Source organism: Bos taurus, chromosome 2 (assembly GCF_002263795.3).
Source record: "Bos taurus isolate L1 Dominette 01449 registration number 42190680 breed Hereford chromosome 2, ARS-UCD2.0, whole genome shotgun sequence".
Taxonomy (NCBI): domain Eukaryota; kingdom Metazoa; phylum Chordata; class Mammalia; order Artiodactyla; family Bovidae; genus Bos; species Bos taurus.
The window spans coordinates 123,565,676-123,589,544 of NC_037329.1; positions in this window are offsets into that span (position 1 = coordinate 123,565,676).

Here is a 23,869-nt window from a genome sequence, read left to right on the forward strand (position 1 = left end):
CCGCGGTACCATAGCTCATCCCTGGAAAGCCTGGATCAGACTTCATAACTCAAACTCCATCCCTCTTCTCTCTAGGGTCCTCTGGGGAGCAGCAGAACCCAAAGGAGCAGCTACAGATGAAAATCAAAGAGCAGTCCTGCAGTGGCTTTATGCTGTGGCAACTGATTAATTAAGGGTCAGGCTTCCCCAGTTCTCTTCCCCACATAATTCCAAGTTAGCACTGGCCACAGGATACTCTAGTGTATCGGAGGCAGGAGAGATGCAGCAGTCATGTTTTACCATTTGTTGGCTCACTGCATGGATGAGGGCACCTTCTGCATGTACAATTCCGCCAGCTCCCCCCTGTGCCCCCACATCCCTTCCTGCACCTTCCCGAGTCCTGGACCAAGGGCTCCCGTAGCCTTGAGGTTGGAGATGCCAGCTTTTTCTTCATGTTTTACTGCAGCAGCGTGGCTGGAGCAGAGAGACCTCCAAGGCATCCGGTGTGTGCATTCTAGTCCATCCTTGGGAGGTCCATTTGCCCTCACTCCCACCCATGGTGGGCTTCCCTCCCTGACTTCCCGTCCAATTGACCTACAGCAGCTTCAGGCTCAGCATGAGGTGGAGAGGCAGCAAACAGCCTTCAAAGGTGAATGCATGAGGTCTGCTGCTGCTGCTACTAAGTCGCCTCAGTCGTGTCTGACTCTGTGAGACCCAATAGACAGCAGCCCACGAGGCTCCTCCATCCATGGGATTTTCCAGGCAAGAACACTGGAGTGGGTTGCCATTGCCTTATCTGACATGAGGTCTAGCCCTCTTAAAATAAAAATGAACTCGAATTAAATAAAACACATCTTTTTTCCCTAATGGAGTATTTCTGCTTCTGCTTGAACCTTGATGGATAAGCATTTTATTCATAACTGCATAAATACCTGATGTGCCTGCCTCCACTTTGGGAGGCCCTGGGGGAGAGGGGGAATTGAGACCCATCCATGGCCTCAATTCAGTTCAGTCACTCAGTCGTGTCCGACTCTTTGCGACCCCATGAACCGCAGCGTGCCAGGCCTCCCTGTCCATCACCAACTCCTGGAGTTTACTCAAACTCATGTCCATTGAGTCGGTGATGCCATTCAGCCATCTCATCCTCTGTCATCCCCTTCTCCTCCTGCCTTCAGTCTTTGCCAGCATCAGTGTCTTTTCCGATGAGGCAGTCCTTCGTATCAGATGACAAAAGTATTGGAGTTTCAGCTTCAACATCAGTCCTTGCAATGAATATTCAGGACTGATTTCTTTAAGGATGGACTGGTTGGATCTCCTTGCAGTCCCAGGGACTCTCAAGAGTCTTCTCCAACACCACAGAAAGGCTAAGGATGTCAGCACAGTTGTGCCCAAACCTTTGCAGCCCCATGGACTGTAGCCTCTGTCCATGGGATTTTCCAGGCAAGAGTACTGGAGTAGGTTGCCATTTCCTTCTGCAGGGAATCTTCCCAACCCAGGGATCAAACCCGGATCTCCTACATTGTAGGCAGATGCTTTCCCATCTGAGCCACCAGGGAAGACACGCTGGCCTACTTGCTCTCAGACTCAGCTCTTCTCCCTTTTCCTGTTCTACATCGCAGTGAGTGACCCTTCCCAGGTGCTGTGGCCCTCTGGCCTCCTGATGGATGAAGCTGAAGGAGATATGAGTGGAAGAGTGGAGGTGGGGAGACCAGGGCATTCTGCTCCCTCTCTCTCTGCTTCAGGAGCCATTCTCAGCAGCACCTGCCTTTCCCCTGGGATCCAGCTCCCACTGGACAGCTCCTCCCGCTGTGGTTCCAGAATTCCCTGAATAGACCCACCATGGCTCTGGCTCTCACCTGGTAACCTCAGATTCTGGGCTCTGGTACCTCTCAGTCCCAAGGTACCGCCTGCTCCCAAGCATACACCGTACATCAGTTCAGTTCCATCATCTCCTGCCTGGTACCTCGGCTCTTCCAGCACCTGTGCCACCAGTTCCCTGCTTTGAATTCTTTATCTGCATCCCTATAGTGGATGCTCTTTTGTTGAATGCACCATGATAGGCACAGGTTGTTTTTGCTGTTCAGTTGCTAAGTCGTGTGTGACTCTGTGACCCCATGGACTACAGCACGCTAGGCTTCCCTGTCCTTTACTATCTCCCAGAGTTTGTTCATGTCTATTGAGTTGATGATGCCATCCAACCATCTCATTCTCTGTTGCCCTCTTCTTCTCCTGCCTTCAGTCTTTCCCAGCATGAGGGCCTTTTCCAGTGAATTGTCTCTTCACATCAGGTGGCCAAGGTAGTGGAGCTTCAGCTTCAGCATCAGTCCTTCCAATGAATAGTCAAAGTTGATTTCCTTTAGGATTGACTGGTTGAATCTCCTTGCTGTCCAAGGGACTCTTAAGAGTCTTCTCCAGCACCACAATCTGAAAACATCAGTTCTTTGGTGCTCAGGCTTCTCTATAGTCCAACACTCATATCCATACATGACTACTGGAAAAACCATAGCTTTAACTAGACAGACCTTTGTTGACAAAGTCATGTCTCTGCTTTTTAATATGCTGTCTAGGTTCGTCACAGTTCTTCGGCCAAGGAGCAAGTGGCTTTTCATTTCATGGCTGCAGTCACCATCTGCAGTGATTTTGGAACACAAGAAAATAAAATCTGACAGTTTCTACATTTTCCCTATCTATTTGCCATGAAGTGATAGGACTGGATGCCATGATCTTCATTTTTTGTATGTTGAGTTTTAAGCCAGTTTTTTCACTCTCCTCTTTCACCTTCATCAAGAGGCTCTTTAGTTCCTCTTCACTTTCTGCCATTCAGGCCTGGAGATCAAAGGGATGCTTGCATGAGATCTGCCCTGGCCTCACCATGGCTGGGTTTACAGAGCTGACTGTCTCCTGGCTGCAGGCAGGGGCAGACAAGGGGTGGAAGGAGAGAGATTCCAAGGTCATCACCTTTCATGCACTGACCCTGCCCACTAGTGAGCATGGCCCAATCAGTGTCCTGCCTCTGACCAATCAAAGTCACACTTTCTTCCTAGGGGAGCACTGAGGGGTATCAGAAGGACACCAGAGGTGAGTCTGTCAGAGGACAAAGGTCAGAAGTTTTCTCCCAACAATGATCATGAGTCAGACGGTGATAACTGCTAAGCTGTCCATATGTGCGTGGATTTATCTCTGGGCTTTCTATTTTATTCCATTGATCAATATTTCTGTCTTTGTGCCAGTACCATACTGTCTTGATAACTGTGGCTTTGTAGTAGAGCCTGAAGTCAGGTAGGTTGATTCCTCCAGTTCCATTCTTCTTTCTCAAGATCGTTTTGGCTATTCGAGGTTTTTTGTATTTCCATACAAATTGTGAAATTATTTGTTCTAGCTCTGTGAAGAATACTGTTGGTAGCTTGATAGGGATTGCGTTGAATCTATAAATTGCTTTGGGTAGTATACTCATTTTCACTATATTGATTCTTCCAATCCATGAACATGGTATATTTCTCCATCTATTAGTGTCCTCTTTGATTTCTTTCACCAGTGTTTTATAGTTTTCTATATATAGGTCTTTAGTTTCTTTAGGTAGATATATTCCTAAGTATTTTATTCTTTCCGTTGCAATGGTGAATGGAATTGTTTCCTTAATTTCTCTTTCTGTTTTCTCATTATTAGTGTATAGGAATGCAAGGGATTTCTGTGTGTTGATTTTATATCCTGCAACTTTACTATAGTCATTGATTATTTCTAGTAATTTTCTGGTGGAATCTTTAGGGTTTTCTATGTAGAGGATCATGTCATCTGCAAATAGTGAGAGTTTTACTTCTTCTTTTCCAATTTGGATTCCTTTTATTTCTTTTTCTGCTCTGATTGCTGTGGCCAAAACTTCCAAAACTATGTTGAATAGTAATGGTGAAAGTGAGCACCCTTGTCTTGTTCCTGACTTTAGAGGAAATGCTTTCAATTTTTCACCATTGAGGATAATGTTTGCTGTGGGTTTGTCATATATAGCTTTTATTATGTTGAGGTATGTTCCTTCTATTCCTGCTTTCTGGAGAGTTTTTATCATAAATGGATGTTGAATTTTGTCAAAGGCTTTCTCTGCATCTATTGAGATAATCATATGGTTTTTATTTTTCAATTTGTTAATGTGGTGTATTACATTGATTGATTTGCGGATATTGAAGAATCCTTGCATCCCTGGGATAAAGCCCAGTTGATCATGGTGTATGATCTTTTTAATGTGTTGTTGGATTCTGATTGCTAGAATTTTGTTAAGGATTTTTGCATCTATGTTCATCAGTGATATTGGCCTGTAGTTTTCTTTTTTTGTGGCATCTTTGTCAGGTTTTGGTATTAGGGTGATGGTGGCCTCATAGAATGAGTTTGGAAGTTTACCTTCCTTTGCAATTTTCTGGAAGAGTTTGAGCAGGATAGGTGTTAGCTCTTCTCTAAATTTTTGGTAGAATTCAGCTGTGAAGCCGTCTGGACTGGGGCTTTTGTTTGCTGGAAGATTTTAGGCAAGAATATACAATGGATTAAAGACAATCTCTTTAACAAGTGGTGCTGGGAAATCTGGTCAACCACTTGTAAAAGAATGAAACTGGACCACTTTCTAACACCATACACAAAAATAAACTCAAAATGGATTAAAGATCTCAACGTAAGACCAGAAACTATAAAACTCCTAGAGGAGAACATAGGCAAAACACTCTCCGACATACATCACAGCAGGATCCTCTATGACCCACCTCCCAGAATATTGGAAATAAAAGCAAAAATAAACAAATGGGACCTAACTAACCTTAAAAGCTTCTGCACATCAAAGGAAACTACTAGCAAGGTGAAAAGACAGCCTTCAGAATGGGAGAAAATAATAGCAAATGAAGCAACTGACAAACAACTAATCTCAAAAATATACAAGCAACTCCTATAGCTCAACTCCAGAAAAATAAACGACCCAATCAAAAAATGGGCCAAAGAACTAAATAGACATTTCTCCAAAGAAGACCTACAGATGGCTAACAAACACATGAAAAGATGCTCAACATCACTCATTATCAGAGAAATGCAAATCAAAACCACTATGAGGTACCATTTCACACCAGTCAGAATGGCTGCGATCCAAAAGTCTACAAATAATAAATGCTGGAGAGGGTGTGGAGAAAAGGGAACCCTCTTACACTGTTGGTGGGAATGCAAACTAGTACAGCCACTATGGAGAACAGTGTGGAGATTCCTTAAAAAACTGGAAATAGAACTGCCTTATGATCCAGCAACCCCACTGCTGGGCATACACACTGAGGAAACCAGAAGGGAAAGAGACACGTGTACCCCAATGTTCATCGCAGCACTGTTTATAATAGCCAAGACATGGAAGCAACCTAGATGTCCATCAGCAGATGAATGGATAAGAAAGCTATGGTACATATACACAATGGAGTATTACTCAGCCATTAAAAAGAATACATTTGAATCAGTTCTAATGAGGTGGATGAAACTGGAGCCTATTATACAGAGTGAAGTAAGCCAGAAGGAAAAACATAAATACAGTATACTAACGCATATATATGGAATTTAGAAAGATGGTAACAATAACCCGGTGTACGAGACAGCAAAAGAGACACTGATGTATAGAACAGTCTTATGGACTCTGTGAGAGAGGGAGAGGGTGGGAAGATTTGGGAGAATGACAATGAAACATGTAAAATATCATGTAGGAAACGAGTTGCCAGTCCAGGTTCGATGCACGATGCTGGATGCTTGGGGCTGGTGCACTGGGACGGCCCAGAGGGATGGTATGGGGAGGGAGGAGGGAGGAGGGTTCGGGATGGGGAACACATGTATACCTGTGGCGGGTTCATTTTGATATTTGGCAAAACTAATACAATTATGTAGAGTTTAAAAATAAAATAAAATTAGAAAAAAAAAAAAAACCTGCTAAGCTGCTGCTGCTGCTAAGTCCCTTCAGTCGTGTCCGACTCTGTGCGACCCATAACTGCTATATTAGTAATTTAAACAAAGTGCACAGGAAACACCAAGCAGGTCATTGTTTATTGATTCCAATTGGAAGGTGAACTAAGCCTCAGGCAAGCTCTGCTTGCAACCTAGAAGATGAGACTTCGATGGGAAGACGTGGGGTTCAGTGGGGGGTGAGAGGAAGAGCAGAGGTGCAGAGGGTTCAGGAGCTTGGCCGGGTCTCGTAGGTCTAGAACCCAAGATCCAAGGCTGGCTTTAATCAAAGTGGACCCCAGGATAGAAAGGCTGGTGGACATAGAGACAGGCGATTTAAAGCTAAGTGAGGAACAGAGAGAACATCCCTCGCCCATCACACAGTGTGGGACTGGGACCTGCGCCACTGATGGTACGTGGGTTCAGAGCATGATTCTTTGAAGTGCACAGCCTCAGATTACTAATAAGCTTCGGCAAGTTGAATAATGCAATCGTAATTCTCAAAGCCAGAGAATCTTAAGGAATCTTATCATCTTAGGATAATTGAATTATTGGATCTTACAATCTTGGGTTTGTATAATTACAGCAGCTGTGAATCTTAGCTCTCCCAGGATGTCATAACCCAGCCTCTCCCAACTCTGCACCACTGCTGGTAATGATAATACACATTCTGTGCTCAGTGCTTTGCCCACATTATTTCGTTTAGTCTCCACAATAACTCTGGGAAGTGGAAATCTATTTGCCTACATTTTCAGATGAAGAAACCAAGGCTCCATGAGCATAAGTCATTGCTGAGGGTTGGACACCTTGTAATCAACACAATCAAGACTCCAGCCAGATCTCTTGGCTCAAAGCCCATGCCCCCAGACTCTCTACTGGTTTGCCTCCCTCGAGGCCTCTCTGCTGAGTGCCCACCCTTCCTCTGTGCACACCTCCAGTGATGGGGAGCTCATTACCCCTCCCCAGGGCTGCCCATCCATCCTGGTGGTGGACACGTCTCTCCTGTTGTCCCTAAATCTGCCCTGGGAGACCCCACAGGAGAAGATAAACTTCACCTGGGACTCCTGTAGGGAGGGGAGCAGCTGCCCGAGGTGGGATAGCCCTCATACAGGAGCAGGGGGTCTCGGGTTAGAGGAGCCCCAGCTGCAGCCCCTCCCTGTGATGGAGAGGAGGGGGGTTCATCCTGAGGGAGGGAATCAGCCTAGACGTTGGGAGCAGGAGCTCTCAAAGACGAGTGAAGACGAGCCCAGAGCACTGGGCGCTGCGGTGGGGGGTGGACTGTGATACAGAACAGCTCCCCAGCAGTCAGAGCACGGGGCCCAAAAAGACCGGAATCCTAAGTGCTGTGCCTTCTATTTCTTGGCTCTTCTCCCTGAAAACCTAGTCTGCAAAACCTGTCTTTGAGCCATTCATCCTCCCAGATGGCTTTTTATCTGGAGTTGTTTGCTAACTGGGAGAAGAAAAAGGAGGGGTGGGAGAGTGGGTGGAGCCATTGTAGCCCCCAAGCCTCAGGGGAGGAGATGCAATGGGAACAGAACACTGTCTGCTCGGGAGTGGGCTTTTCCAGATAGAGAGCCCCACCCCCAGGTTCAGCCAGGCCCACAATAGGCCAGAGTCCCAATTATAACTGCTGAGGCTTTTTGAGTTTAATTGTCCTGATCTGGGTACTTCAGATGTGCATGCTAAGTCAGTTCAGTTGTGTCTGACTCTTTGCAATCCCGCACCCCCTGCCCCTGGACTTAGCCCTCCAGGTTCCTCTGTCCATGGGATTCTCCAGGCAAGAATATCGGATTGGGTTGCCACTTTCTCCTCTAGGGGATCTTCCCTGCCTAGGGATTGAACCCACCTCTCTTATGCTTCCTCCTTTGGCAGGCAGTTTCTTTATCACTAGAGCCACCTGGGAAGCTACATTCCCCCAATAAATCCATGCAACAAACTTAAGGCCAACCAATCTTATTGATGGAGAAACAGAGGCCCTGAAGGGGCAGGAATTTGGACAAGGTCACAGAACAAGCCACTGGATGAAAAAACAGCCCTTGCTATCCACGAGTCTGAGATGGATTCCATTTCCATCTTTGCATTGTGTGGTCACTTTGTTTCCCCTCCCCCTCGCTTTCTCTCTCACAGAGACCGCCCAGCCCCTCCTGTCCAGCTGGGCTTCAATGACTCAGGAGTCATTTTCTCTGCCAAGTAGGGCATCAGACGGCAGCAGATGGGCCTTTGGTCACTGATGCTCCTGTGGCTGGAGATCTTAGAGGCCCCTCTTCCTGGTCACAGCAGTCCACACAGTCGGCCTTGTAGTTCTACGGCCTTCCACGGAGGTCTGGAAAACAGCACCTCTGTGGTCCCCCAGGGCCTTCCTTCCTGCTGGGAGACTCAGATTTGCAACGCAAAGCACAGTTCCAGTTGCTTTATTTGATCTCGGGGTATAACCGATGCTCACTGCCCTCCTCCGCTGAACTTTCTGAAGTCCCTTCGCTCTCAGCTGTCACCCTGTGCCTAGTACGATAGTAAACATTTTCCTGGGACAGAGCCGGGGGATCACTGAACCCTTGCTAATTATTCTCAAGCCAGGAGGACAACACGTGTCCGTTCACAGTGGCAGTGGGGTTACCAGGGGTCAGCTGGGCTCCACGTGCCCACCCCTGCCCCACCTCCCCTGATCTTATGGTGACTCTTTTTGTCTGCAGGCTCCAAATTGCTCTGGAAGCAGCCATAACCTGCAGTTCAGTGGAACCCTTGCCGTGTGTCCTCTTTGAGGACCAGGGCCTGAAATCTGCAGCGTCTAGAGAAGCAGCTCTGTAAGCAAATTCTGGTGTCTGTCCTATGGATGTGAGCTATTTGCGATCCTCTTCTTTAACAGGAATGGAAAGCAACACATCCCCTAAACCCAGGTTACTACTCCAGATCTCACTGGCTTCACACAAGGGCCCCATAGGTCCCTTCCCTTCTGGCTTAGATGGTAAAGAATCTGCCTGCAATGCAGGAGACCTAGGTCGGGAAGATCCCCTAGAGAAGGGTATGGCAGCCCACTCCAGTATTCTTGCCTGGAAAATTCCATGGACAGAGGAGCCTGGCAGGCTAAAGGCCTTGGGGTTACAGAGTCAGACACGACTGAGCTACTAAGCCACTGTAGGTCCAGCTGGCTCTCACAGGCAGCCGTCTTCCACACAGAGATCTGGTGATGCAGGCTGCCACTGTGGCCCCGTGGTTAAAACACAGACTTGATCTGTGATGTCTGGGGCAGGGAGGAACAGTTCTGGAGCATCTCGACTGGAAATGAAGTGCTCTGACCCAGGGGTGCCAAACGTCACCTACTTCCAACCCACTCAAGAGATCTGCTCACACAAGCCTGAATGACTTCAAGGGGCAGGGGGTGGGCCCTTTCTTCCCAGGAGGAGAGAAAACCATGTCTGGGTGAGTGAGGTCCCTCCCCCCTGCCGTAGGCTTTCGGGCTGTTACCTGGAGATGGGAGGCAGCACCTCTCACTCCTGGCGCTTCCATCGCAGGTGCCACTCTAACACTGACCTGAGCACTTCCGCTCACCCTTACAGTAATCCATCAGGTGGGCGTGGCTATTCCAGCTTCATAGGTGGGAACCGGAGGCAGTGAGATTCAGTGCTTTGAAACTCAGTGATCTGGCGCCAGAATCTGTATTCTTCATCACTTTTCTGTGATTATCCTTGCTGGAATGCTGACATATCACCAGCAACCCCATTTTATAGGAGAGACGGTTGAGGCAGTTTCTTGGTGATAAAAGCAACGAGGAGAAAGAAATGTAAGCCATGGAGTAAAGGAGAAGAGGGAAGTGTGTGTGTGTGAGAGTGTGTGTGTGTATTTAAACAATATGCTGGTAGTCTAGGCTTCAACACATATTTGCTAGACATCTACCTGGTGTCAGGTCCCTTTCAGGCACTGGATGGGCTGGAGGGAGGGATACAGCCATGGGACTATTGCCACAGGTGGGTAAGTGGAGACCTAGAAAAGGAGAGGGGCTGGGCCACGTACCCAGTCAGTGAGGCAGGAGGACCAGCTCACTTGCTGTCCAAGCTGCCCTTCCAGGCTGTTTCTGTCCTTGTTGTAAGGCTTCAGGGACACCTGGGAATGTGATGTGATGATCATGTAGCTGGGAAGCAGGAGGCACAGGCCAGGACTGTGGGTGCCAGGAGGGGCACTCTAGTAGGCTGCCCGGGGGCATCCATCAGGACAACTTTTCAGGAAGGTGATTGGGTAATCAAGACCCTGAGCCAGAGAAATACGGCTGCTCTGGATGCCGTGATTCCGCAGCAGGAATCTGTCCTGAGGATGCAGTCAGGGACTCAGCACACGGGGCCCAGAATGTTCATCATAGCCTGATGTGCATAAGAGAAAAGCCTGAAATCCTCCAAGTGCCTGGCAGGCGAGGATGGTGGGATAAATTATGGTGCATCTCAATGAGGTACAATTGCGAAGCTATTAACATCATGCTTTTGAGGAATTTTCAGTGATGTGAGAAAATGCTGATGATGTATGGTGAGTTTATAAAGAAAAAAAAAAAACCTGAATAGCTGAATAAATTGTATGATCCCAATTACATAAAATTCAATATGTGCAGAATGAAAGATAAGAAGGATGGGAAAGAGGAGGGTAGGAAGGGGGAGCAGAGAGAAGAGGAGGAGGGGGAGGAAGAGGAGCAAAGGGGAAGAGGAAGGAGAAGATGATGGAGAAGGTAGGGGGGGCGCCTCCTGTGGTCCAGCATTGGCTGGGTACCACGTGTACACTTTGTTTCCCAGCATCGCTGCTGGGTGGTGCTATTTCATTTTACAGAGAGGAGAGTGAGGGCAGAGAGGCTAAGTGACATGGCCAATGTCACGAACCTAAGACACAGAGCCTGGATTTGAAGTCACGTCTGGCTGACCTGGCCTTCCCCAGTGGCTCAGTGGTAAAGAATCTGTCTGCAACACAGGAGACACAGGAGACGAGAGTTCGATCCCTGGGTCAGGAAGATCCCGTGGAGGAGGAAACGGCAACCCACTCCAGTATTCTTGCCTGGAGAATCCCATGAGCAGAGAAGCTTGGCAGGCTCCAGTGCAGGGGGTGGCAAAGAGGCAAGATAGGACTGAAGTGACTGAGCATGCCCGCACTGGCTGACTCAAGCCCTGAATATTTGCTAAGCTGGGGGAGCTGAGGCAGGGCGGAGGCTGGGGTATTTAGTCTCAGGGTTCAGGGTTACTAGTTGGTTGTGAAAGGAGAACCAAGCTTAATAGGGTGTGGTGGTTGCAGATCCTGTCTCCTCTCTGAGGCTGGTACCATCATCGGCTCCATTTTACAGATAAGAAGGTTGAGGCAGTGTCTCAGTGTTTGAGGCAAATTGTGAAGGTGGTGTTTGGAGCCAGGTCTGTAACCTCTGTAACCTGTGCTCCTGTCTCTAGTTCGAGCTGCCAGGATCCCACACATCTCCTTCTGGGGCCAGGACCCGCCCCAACTGGTGGCCTCATGAAGTGGTCCCCTCCTACAGGAAACCCTGATGACTCCACTTGCCTGGATCTGCCCCATTAAGAGTCCTTAGCATTCATTCATGGGTCTCCCTAAAGTGGAGCTGCTTTGTCAGGGACGGATGGCTGAGAGACTGCCTGGAAACCCAGCCTGTAGCTCAGCAGAGTGCTTCTGCACTGGACATCTCACCCAATATCCAATATCCAAGAATGGCAGACAGAGGGCACCTTTATTCAAGGACTCCTCAAATGCAGGCTCTTCCCCAGTTCACTCCACTTCCACTCTCCCTGCCCAGCCAGAGGCTCCTGGGGAAACTACCTCTCTGTCTGCTCACTGGCTCACAAATGATGACCCGTGATGAGTCCCCCATGTCCCCAAGTGCTCCCTGGGCTTTATCCCCTCTGCCTCCTCTCGTCCACTGCTTGTGCTGATGGATCAGAATGTTTTTATTTGAAATCTGTTGCGGCAGTTTGAGCAGGTGAGTGAGGCTCCTGGGAAGCAGGGAAATGAACACTGGCCCCATCCCTGAGCTCTCCCCTCTCTGTCTCCTCCTCTCTGCTCCTGAGGGACTCAGGCAGGAGGCTTTGTTGGGGGCCATGATGCACTTTGGCCATTGGACTCCCAGCCGGTTCTGATACAGTCCATCCTGTGTGCATTCACGGGGGGATGTTGAGGATGCTGGGAGAATTTAGCTAACTCTGTGCATGTATTGTGTGTAATCCGCTACAACAGGGGTCCCCAACCTCCGGGATTTAATGCCTAATGATCTGAGGTGGAGCCGATGTAATAATCATAGAAATAAAGTGCACGATAAATGTAATGCCCTTGAATCATCCTGAAACCATCCCCCTCCCTGATCTGTGGGAAAAATCGTCTTCCACAAAATCAGTTCCTGGTACCAAAAAAAGGTTGGGGAACTGCTGCTTTACAAAGCACTTTTTTTTTCCTATCCCTTCTCTGCCCACAGAAGCTGAAGGAATTATCAGTCCTGCTTTACAGATGACAGAGCTGGGACAGAGAGGCAAGCAGTTTGCTCTCAGAATTTCCAACTAGTTGGTACTGGCAGGTAGACTTGAACTCAGGATTGACTGATAGGGAATCACTGTCTCCTCAGAGTGGGGTCCCGAATCTTGGGAGCTGGAGGAGTGAGGTCACAGGTATGGATGCCAGAGGCCCTAGTACAATCATGATCCCTCCAGATCAATACTTGAGTCTCCTCCATCCCAGTCTCCTTCACGGGGCTCCCAGCTTCCTTCCAAACACCCCAAATCACAGAGCAAAGTCTCCCTCCTCCCAAGGCTGCCAACCAAGAGCAGCTTTTCTACTGAAGTTCTTTTTTCCAATGAGCTGAAGTTCACCTCTTCATTCATTGGTCAAGCATATTGATGCAGACTATCTGCCAGGGTCCAGGCCCAGGGAGACTGCAGCGAGCAGGCAGACATGCCTCCATGGACCTGAATTTGCTCCAAGAAATATACACAGATGAGGAAAGAACCAGGGGCCACTTCTTGCCACCACTGGGGACCGTCCACTCTTTTGGCTGATCCACGGCTGTTCGGGAGGAGGCACCCCCTAGGTTCCCCTGGGCTGCTCTGAGGTGTCTGCTCAACCTCAGGCTCCCTGAGTGTCAGAGCATCTCCGCCTTCGGATGGTGAGGTCTCCCAGCTCCCTCCATGGCCATGTGTTTGGCTTCCTGCTGCAGCCACCATAAAAGGCAGAGTCTGCAAAGCCAATCTGATCTCTGCCTTGCCTCCCCTTCACCAAAAAGTTAATTGATTTTGCAATTAAAAAATGCAGAGAACGGGCGGTACAATCAATTTTACGAAAACTTGCTCAGTAATGAAGTGTTTACTTCCAAATGGAGCACTTTTTCCGCATATCAATCTGGGCCTCTCACACGGTGTGAACACAAAACTCTCCTGCCTTACTTCTCAGGCTCTCATGCATTTCCCACACTGGGTCCTGGAAGAACTTTGAGGCATCATTTAATTCTGGCTCCCTGGCTCTCTTTTAAGGGCAAATATAATTTTCTCTGTCTTATAGAAGAAGAGACTGAGGGTCAGGGAGGTCGAGGTGCACAGTGAGGCGGGACAGAGGAGAGTCCAATCACAGGCTTCTCCAGCTCTGGCTTCACTGCTTTGCCTGTCCTACTGCACAGTAGAAACCAGAAAAGTGTGAACTCAGAGAGCAGGAGCCCTTTCTCCAAACAAAGCAGCCTGACATATTTAGTGCCCACCTATGCCAGTTTCGCACTGGGTCCTCAACTTACATCACCACATGCATCCCTCACAACAGCCTTCCAAGGGGGTGTCATGTTCCAGTTTTACAAATGAGGAAACTGAGGATCAGAGAAGTTCAGTAACCTGCCTGAGCCTGCACAGCGCAGACCTCCTGGCCAACCTTTGGGGCAGGTATATGACAAATGGAGGTGGGAGGTCAGTTCTATATGTACTTGTGGGAAGAGCACAGGCTTTGGCAGGCATCCATCCATTCATCCATCCATTAAAACCATTCATTAATTTGGTCATGAGCGTCTATGTGACAAGGTACATTCCCAGGTGGCACAGTGGTAAAGAATCTGCCTGCTAATGCAGGAGATGCAAGAGACATGGGTTTGATCCCTGGGTTGGGAAGATTCCCCCGGAGGAGGAAATGGCAGCACACTCTTGCCAGGACAATTTCCTAGACAAAGGAGCCTGGCGGGCTACAGTCCATGGGGATGCAAAGAATTGGACATGACTGAGTACACACACACACACACACACACACACACACGTGTGTGTGTGTGTGACGTAAGAAATCTGTGCTAGGATTCAGTGTTGAGCAAAGCAGACCAGACCCACCCCCATGGGGTTCACAGGCTGGGAAATGGGGAGAGACAAACTCAATGAACCATCATGAAAGTAAATGTAAAATATGGCAGGACTGACAAGACGACACCAGTGGAGCCATGAGAGCCTGTGATAAGAGCTCTGATCTGGTCACAGAGGGCTTCCTGGAGGATGTGACACTGGAGTAAGATCAGACGCTTGGAAGCCACTTGTTGGAACCTCATGGAGTGAGCTTGCCTGTGCGCTGGGTATCTGGGCAAGCTGATGATTGCAATCCTGGAAATCCTAAAATTCTGTAATCTAACATGAGGTTCAAATTCTGTGATTCTGACCCAATATTTTCAATCTATTAAAGAAAAAAGTTTAAGACTTGAGAATCTAAGGTCCTGGGATTCTGACTCAAGTTTTGACATTTGGAATCTATTAAGTAAAGTCCTGGGAATTGAAGACTCTGGGGCCTGAGAGACTGTCAGTCAGGTCCTTGGAGGCTGAGATTCCTGCATTCAGGCCTTTGCTACTGGAGAAGCACCTGCCAAGATCTTTTATCGACCGGACATGAGCTTTCTCTGGCTCACAGACTTGATGCCTATGCAGCTCTTTGTGGCATGGAGAATGCAAATTTATCCTACAGTCCTGGCATCAGCTGGTTGCTTTATCTGCACGTTCCAGTTTCCAGAATAAATATTAGAAGACAAGTCTGCAGAGATTTTCTGTGTGTACATGAGTTAATTCCTCCAGCCAGGGGCTCGTCCAGACACGGATTTTAACACAGGGCACTGTTCTCACACTCAGTGCTGGTGACTGTGCGGCACTGAGCCCAGCAGGGGGACAGGGCCTCTGTGTGCTGAGGCTTCAGGCCCGGGGGGACGAGGCAGGAGGGAGGGCAGCCACAGTGGGTCTGGGCCATGTGCGTGGATGGGGCTGTTCTTCACGAGCATCTGGGGGTCTGCACATGAACCCCTGGGTCTGGGCTCACCCAGGGCTGGTATCAGAGGACGCTCCAGTGGGGTGGGAGGGAGGGGGAAGCACCCACCACGGGTCAGACACTGCATTGACCCCGGCTGGGCTCCAAAGTGAGACAGGGCAGAGCTTACCAGCTCAGTCCTGTGACCTCTTCCCAATCCTCTTGGATTCAGTTTCTTCGGGGACCAAGGGTCTAACCCTCCCAGTCTGCCCGGTGGTTCAGAGGGTCAGAGGAAACTCCCATGAGTAAGCCAGGTAATGAGCATCAATCCTACAATCCTGCTCTCATCACATTGGTGGGGGCGGGCGCTGCTCCAGCGCTTCACACAGGCTCCCTGCATCTTCAGCTGGGGGTGGCGGGGTTGGGGGGCGCTGTCATCACCCCACTTCACAGATGAGGAAACCAAGACACAGGGAGGTAAGTGACTTGCCTGATATCAGACTGCTGCTCTAAGAACCTGTGAACAGATGTAGAAACATTTAAGGTTTTCTAGCAGCCCTCCTAGCCAGGTGTCCAGGGAGCAGCCACTCTTCAGCCTGTCGCGAGGGCCTGTCCATTGTCCTGCTGTGACGGATGCTCAGGTTGTAGCCAGAAGACAGTGAAATGCAGGTGATGCCCCCAGGCCTTTGCTCCTGCTGCGACCTCTCTACCCGAGTTTATCTGGGAAACTCCCACCCTCAAGGTTTTTTCATTCCCTGAGGTCACAAGCCTGGCAGCAGGAAGCAGGCCGGAGGCTCTGAGCCTGCTCCAGGCTGCCAGGACCTCCCCTTGGGGCGAATGGAGGAGCGGTTCCCTCTGGGGGCTGTAAGGTGCCCCTCCCCTCACCCACATCTGTCCCTCCTTCCTTCCTGCAGCCCCAAGACGCCTCCTCTGTCACAAACCCCAGCACGGCCGCTTAGTCTTGTCAGTTAACTCTGAACGGATCACAGGAGCCTTACCTGAGATTTACGAGGACACGCTTAGGCACCAGGTGATTAACTCAAACCAACAGGATATGCACGTGGAGTGTGTTAACCGACGAGCCTGGCCGGAGGCCTTTCAATCCCTGTACGTCCCCTCGGAGACTCAGCGGTGGCCGGCGGCCCAGCTCCTATCGATTAGCAAGCTGTTAAACATTTATGACAAGTTGGAATTAATTGGCCGCAGTGAGGGGTGAGTTTGACTTGGTCTGAGGTTCCGTGGCCCCAACGAGGCAAACCTGGGAGGGGAAAGCTCTGTAAGGGAAGCACCAGCCACTGACACTGGAGCCGCTGTCCCTCCGGGCTCTCCGGGGGGCTGTCCTGGCCGGGTTCAGGCTGCCGTCCTCACTCACCCGCACCCTGGCCCCAGCTTCTGGTCTCACAGGCTCTGACCCTCCATTCTGCCCCAGTGGCAGACTGTCCCCTGTCTTTACTCACAGAGACTCAGAGACCAGGAGAGGCTTGCCCTGACCTGGGAGACAGTCAGATGGAAGAGCCAGGCAGAGCTGAGGAGAAAGAGATGGAAATGAGCAATGTGGGGGTGTAGAGGGCAGGGAGGAACTGGCCCCCAGAGACGGGTGGGCCTCATCCGCCCACTTTGGGGCTGTGTGCTCCTCAGTGTGTTCAGAGGCCCGGAGGCGAGATGCAATATGATGGGAACAGGGAATAGCACATGGACCAGAGCAGCTACAGGGTGGTGACCAGGGGGACGAGTCCTGGATGAAGCCAGAGAGACAGGCTCCAGCCACACAGGGTCCTGAAGGCCTGGGTGCTCTGCATATCAGGGATGGAGGTGGTCACTGAGGGGAGATGACAAAAGACAAGGTCTTGGGAGGAATTTGGGACAATTCTTGTGGGAAACAATGGGGATGGGTCCAGCCTACCTAGCAAGGATATGGTCGGTAAACCTGTCACCAGGCCCAGGCCTCAGATGCGCCCTCACAGGTAAGGGCTCCAGACACACCAGAATCACATGTTTCGGAAGTTTGGGGGACAAGCCTCTGCTCTCAGGACCTGCCGAGCCATATATCCATGAGAAGCAGTCTTTAAGAAATGACAGTCTGAATTATGTGGGGCAAACCCACAAACTCTGATGTCCTGGGGTGGGGCTTTGCTGCTGGCATTGGTAAGTGCCTCGGGGGTTCTCTATCCTGACTACTCAGCCATGGAGAGATCAAGAAAGCAGGACCCCAATAGCATGGGCACCGGCAGCACGCTCTATTATCCAGAGGGCAGGGGCAGAGAGCAAACGCGCTCGTGCTTCCCAACACAGAGCCAGGGCAGCATGTATGTGACCAGCCACACAGCCGCGCAGATGCCTGAAGATTTAAACGGTTCCCAAACGGGGTTCAGGGGAACGCTAGTTCAGGCTAGTGACAGTAGATGCTCCGAGAACAAAGGTTGATTACATGGTCGAAGAAGTTGGAAGAACATTATAATCACACACATTTGTGGGCTGAAGTCTAGATGTCCTGCAGACAGTGAAGACACTTCAAAAGGAGCAACCAAGATGTACTCCCAATCCTTTCATAAAAGAAGTTTGCTCCGTCTCTCAAAAAAACTAAGAATGACACAATTTCATGGTGAAAGACAGGCCTTTTCCAAAAGAAAAATTGGCAGTCTTATACTGATGGACTACCTTAACCTGATTTTTTTCATCTCACTGAGTTCAGTTCAGTTCAGTTCTGTCGTGTCCGACTCTTTGCGACCCCGTGAACTGCAGCACGCCAGGCCTCCCTGTCCATCACCAACTCCCAGTGTCCACCCAAACCCATGTCCGTTAAGTCAGTGATGCTATCCAACCATCTCATCCTCTATCGTCCCCTTCTCCTCCTGCCCTCAATCTTTCCCAGCATCAGGGTCTTTTCAAATGAGTCATCTCTTCGCATCAGGTGGCCAAAGTATTGGAGTTTCAGCTTCAAAATCAGTCCTACCAATGAACACCCAGGACTGATCTCCCACAGGTTGTGACAATTTCAGCCCAGGCTGCCCTGACACAGGTTCAAGTCTGTGCACTGGCTCCGTCAGAACTGGGGAACCCTCTGCCATTGTTCCCTCCAGAGTCCGAGGGGACCCAGCGTGAGACATTTACTCCATGGGTTTAATGTCACCCTCTCTACACAGGTCCACCCAGACCTACCCCTCCACCACATGTGCTGGGCTTGGAGTTCTGGCCCCACCAGGCACAAGCCTTGGATCCATGTGGCAAAGGCACACTGAAAGAACATCAACTGTGGGTCAAGAAAGCGAGTCCTGGTCTCTGTTTTATCAGTGACCCTGAGCAGGTCACATCCCCACCTTGGGCCTCAGTTTCCCCAACTGTCCCAGGAAAGGTTGAACTGAGTGATCTCTTGGTTCCTGCCTCCTCTGCTGGCTCAACAGTCGATAGTTCTGGGCAGTGAGGCCTTGCTTAGATCTGCGTAGGAAAGCAACATGCACCCTAACATAATGGTCTCTCCTTGGAAGATGAGAAAGAACAGACTCTGGGCTGATTATGAACTGTGAACCCCAGAAACAGAATCCGAAAGACACAGCTTCATGCCAGTCAGCGCTGGCCTGGTACAGAGACCGCTGTTTCCCACTGTGAGTGGAGCAGGCTGAAGCCCCACGCCAAACAGAGGTGCCCTCCTCAGAGATGCGGGTTTTAGGATTAGCTAGGCCAGCAAGAAGGAGAGAAGCCCCTCCTGGAAGACAGAGCCCTGGGCGAGATGGGCCAGCCAGAAGGGGACTGACATCTGATGACAAGAGAGAGGACGTGAAAATGAGCAGAGTGTCTTCACCACCACCATCATCAGAATAATAGCTAAGAATTGTCATGAGCCTGCTATGTGCCCACCCGCTTCTCAGAGTTATGTAAGCAGCAAGCCCAGGGCCCAGCACACGTGAGTGTCCACGAGGCTGGGCTGATTAATCCAGCGGCCACCAATGAGGTCGATTTTTGGTCTGTTTGAAACCATATCTCATGCTTCTGGTATCTGAGACCAATTGATGGGATACTACTAAGAGTGAAATTGGAAGAGAAAGTGGTTTACCAGGGGCGAAGAATGGGGATCAGGGATAGCTTGGGAGTTTGGGATCAGCATGTACACACTGTTGTACTGAAAATGAATAACCCACAGGGAACCACTGTAGAGCACAAGGAAGTCTGCTCAATATTATGTATGGCCTAAGTGGGATATTCATTGGAAGGACTGATGCTGAAACTCCAATACTTTGGCCACCTGATGCGAAAAACTGAGTCATTGGAAAAGACCCTGATGCTTGGAAAGATTAAAGACAGGAGGAGAAGGGGACGACAGAGGATGAGATGTTTGGATGGCATCACTGACTCGATGGACATGAGTTTGAGTAAGTTCTGGGAATTGGTGATGGACAGGGAAGCCTGGAGTGCTGCAGTCCATGGGGTGGCAAAGAGTCAGACATGACTGAGCGACTGAACTCAGACTGAGCGACTGAACTGCACTGAAATGGGAAAATAATTTGAAAAAGAATAGATACAGGTATATATATATGACTGAATCACTTTGTTATTCACCTGCAACTAATATAACATTGTTAATCAACTATACTCCAGTATAAAATAAAAAAATGTTTTTTTTGTTTTTTTTTTTTAAAGAAGAAAAAGTGACAGCTCCCTGGAATTACAAAGCTCTAGTTTGATGCCTCTTGAGAAATCTGTATGCAGGTCAGGAAGCAACAGTTAGAACTGGACATGAAACAACAGACTGGTTCCAAATAGGAAAAGGAGTATGACAGGGCTGTATATTGTCACCCTGCTTATTTAACTTCTATGCAGGGTGCATCATGAGAAATGCTGGACTGGATGAAGCACAAGCTGGAATCAAGATTGCTGGGAGAAATATCAATAACCTCAGATATGCAGATGACACCACCCTTATGGCAGAAAGTGAAGAGGAACTCAAAAGCCTCTTGATGAAACTGAAAGTGAAGAGTGAAAAAGTTGGCTTAAAGCTCAACATTCAGAAAACGAAGATCATGGCATTCAGTCCCATCACTTCATGGGAAATAGATGGGGAAACAGTGGAAACTGTGCCAGACTTTATTTTGGGGGGCTCCAAAATCAATGCAGATAGTGACTGCAGCCATGAAATTAAAAGACACTTACTCCTTGGAAGGAAAGTTATGACCAACCTAGATAGCATATTCAAAAGCAGAGACATTACTTTGCCAACAAAGGTTCATCTAGTCAAGGCTATGGTTTTTCCTGTGGTCATGTATGGATGTGAGAATTGGACTGTGAAGAAGGCTAAGCGCCGAAGAATTGATGCTTTTGAACTGTGGTGTTGGAGAAGACTCTTGAGAGTCCCTTGGACTGCAAGGAGATCCAACCAGTCCATTCTGAAGGAGATCAGCCCTGGGATTTCTCTGGAAGGAATGATGCTGAAGCTGAAACTCCAGTACTTTGGCCACCTCATGAGAAGAGTTGACTCACTGGAAAAGACTCTGACGCTGGGAGGGATTGGGGGCAGGAGGAGAAGGGGATGACAGAGGATGAGATGGATGGCATCACCGACTCAATGGACTTGAGTTTGAGTGAACTCCGGGAATTGGTGATGGACAGGGAGGCCTGGCGTGCTGCGATTCATGAGGTCGAAAAGAGTCGGACATGACTGAACTGAAACTGAAACTGCGTTTGAGTCAGGAAGTACAGTTGCCATCCTTGAAAACCTCATCACTCCTTGAAGGAGGCTTCCCTGGAAACAAGGAACAGCACACAACCACCCCTGTTCTTGCTGCTCCCGTTCTTCATGGAGGAGATGGAGTCCCAGAGAAGGCAAGTAATTTGCCCAAGATCACAGAGCAAGTCCAAACTCCAGACTTCTGCCACTAAGGTCCTTCCTCCACCCCATTCGGCCCCTCAGAGCATGGGGGAGGAGTTAGGAAATGAGGCCAGAGTAGACTGGAGGCCTCCAGGAAGGCTTCCTGGAGGAGGGGGAGCCCAAGGTGAGCCCTGAAGGACAAACTGAAGAGCATGCAGGGAGAGAGGAGCAGCCTGCAGCTTGCTGCTCCCCGCTCTCTAGCCCTCTGGGCCTGGGATTCTCCATGAGAAAATTTGAGCTCTTCCTTGAGCAGATGCCCCAGAACCTCTCCCCAGAGCAGGTGGTGCTGCGTCCTGGGCTGTGTTGGAGGCCGCCCCCAGGTAAGGAGTGGTAAGCAAGGCGGAGCAGGAACTCCTGGGAACATTCACTAGGTGTCTGTCCCAGGTGATCGTGAATGGGAGTGATGGTGGCAGTGACCTTGCCCATCTGCTCTGAGAGGACAGTGGTCTCACTAGTGTCTGATGAGGCCGTTAGACCACATTCCATCAGCCAAGCAGGCCCACCAGACCCAGTTCCCCAAAAGTATCTTGTAAGCCTGAGAACTTCATTTCACTGCCTGCAGCCTTTGTGAAGGTAAGAGTCTCCCCATTATGTCCACAATCACTTCCCTTCCTGTTGCTGCCTCCAGAGCCCATGCTGTTAGCCCAGCTCCCCATAATAATGCTGCAGAAGCAAAACACCACTCATGGGGCATGAAAACAAGCATCAGCTCAGCTGCTCTGCAGGCTATCCTCCATGTGCGAGTGAAGAAGCCACATGGCTGTGTGCTGCCTGGAGACACTTCGGTTCTCTGCAGGCCAGCTTTCCATTCCAGCCCCCGGATGCTGAGTCAGCAATTCTTTAAAATCTCAGGTTCCCTCTCCCTTCTGCTCACCCTCCCTCCCTTCCTCTGACAGATGTTTATTGATACCAATTAATGTGCAGATTCTGAAGTAGATGCCAGGCTACGGGGACGAGTGACAGATTCCAGCCCTTGGTGGATGGCTTGTCTTGGTACAAGCACCAATAGAAGGAGACCCGGTTGTGATAATAGATTTTTACTTATGCAGCATATTTGTTGAGCACCTGCTTGGTGATAGCCAGTGTATTAGAAGAACTGACAAATAAGCAAAACTGCCTGGTCCCTACCCCCTGGAACTCGTAGTCTAGAGGAGGAGAGACACATTGATCTTGAATCACACAATTAAATATATAGGGATATGGGATACAAAGAAGAGGCTCTTGGGGGACTTTGAGAGCATGCAGCTATGCTGGAGGGTCAGGGGAGACTGGAGAAGTCTTTCCTGAGGATGAGATTCTTGAGCTGGGGTCTGAGCAATGAACAGGAATTATCTGTCACAGGAAGGGCACCTGCAAAGGTACTGTGGCTAGAGGGCTCTTGTGACCAGAAAGAGTTTCTAAGACTATATGGTTGAAGACAGGGAGTGTGTGGGGGGCTAGGGGGCGCAGGGAGCCTGGAGAAGGGCATAGACCAGACCCTGTAAGACATCAAATTCCACATTAAGAATCTGAGTCTTCATCTTAACAACAGTAGAGAATTTTGCAGTGCTTTAAGTGGTAGTGCTGTAAAGGAGACTGTGTTGTTTTTGTTTAGTTGCTAAGTAGTGTCTGACTTTTTGAGACCCCATAGACTGTAGCCCTCCAGGCTCCTCTGTCCATGGGGTTTCCCAGGCAAGAATACTGGAGCGGGTTGCCGTTTTCCTTCTCCAGGGGATCTTCCTGAATCAGGGATCAAACCCATGTCTCCTGCATTGGCAGGTGGATTCTTTACCACTGAGCCACCTGAGAAACCCAAGGGAGAGGGCTGGCCAGAAAGTCCCAGAATCTCCTCCCGGCTGGTTCCCCAGCATGTCACATCCAAGGCCAACCCAAGGGTCCCTTTGCTGAGGCTCTTAAGTCCATCTTCTAACATGCTGTGAAGACTGGACACTGCAAGACACCCAGCAGGATGGCAATACTGGAAGGGAGGGAGCAGGGAAGGGAGGGAGAGGAAGGTGGGGAGGGGAGGGGGGAGGGGGAGAGGGGGAGAGGGAGAGGGGAGGGAGGGAAAAGCCAAGGGTCTTGCTTCCTAAGCACAGAGTGAGGACGGGAGGCAGAGGAGAAAATTGGAAATTAATAGGTTGTGAGAAGTGAGGAAAGCAGAAAAGATGAAATATTTAAAATGGTCACGCTGTGACCTGTAACATTTTGCTTAATCAAGTACAAATTGCTCTGTGCCTCGGGTGGATGTGAGAACTGGTCGAGTTGGCGTCTCAGAAGAGCTTTCTGCAGTGAAACATTTTTTTACGAGGGTCATTTCACACTAAGCTGGGTATAAACTGCTGTCAGGGGCAGAAGAAATCCCAGGCCCTAGGCTTGAAAGAGAGCAGACACCCCGACACGAGGCCGGGCTGGGGTGTCTGGTCCCATCCCACTGAGGCGGTGGGTTTGGGCTGAGGCTCGAAGCAGAGGGACCCTGCCATGCCCTCCTCACAGCTGGGTGCCCAGCGCCCTGATCTCTGGGACCCCCCTCCCTCCCATCCAAGGGTGAGGGCTGGCCAGAAAGTCCAAGGATCTCCTCCCGGCTGGTTCCCCAGCATGTCACATCCAAGGCCAACCCCAGGGTCCCTTTGCTGAGGCTCTTGGTGGACTTGGAGCCCTCCATACTTGCGTCACTCTCGGCTACCCTGACTGCCTGCTGTCGGCTTCCTCATCTATAAAGCAGGAATGTTTCATTCATTCAACAAAGATTATCTGGGTGTCTGGAGTGTGTCAGGCAGTGTCCTAGGCCTGGAGACAGAGTACTGGGGACAGATAGGGCCCCTGCTTCCATGGCATTCATCTAGTGGGCAATCCTTCTGTGTCCTGGACTTGGGAGCATCAGGGTGATGGACCATG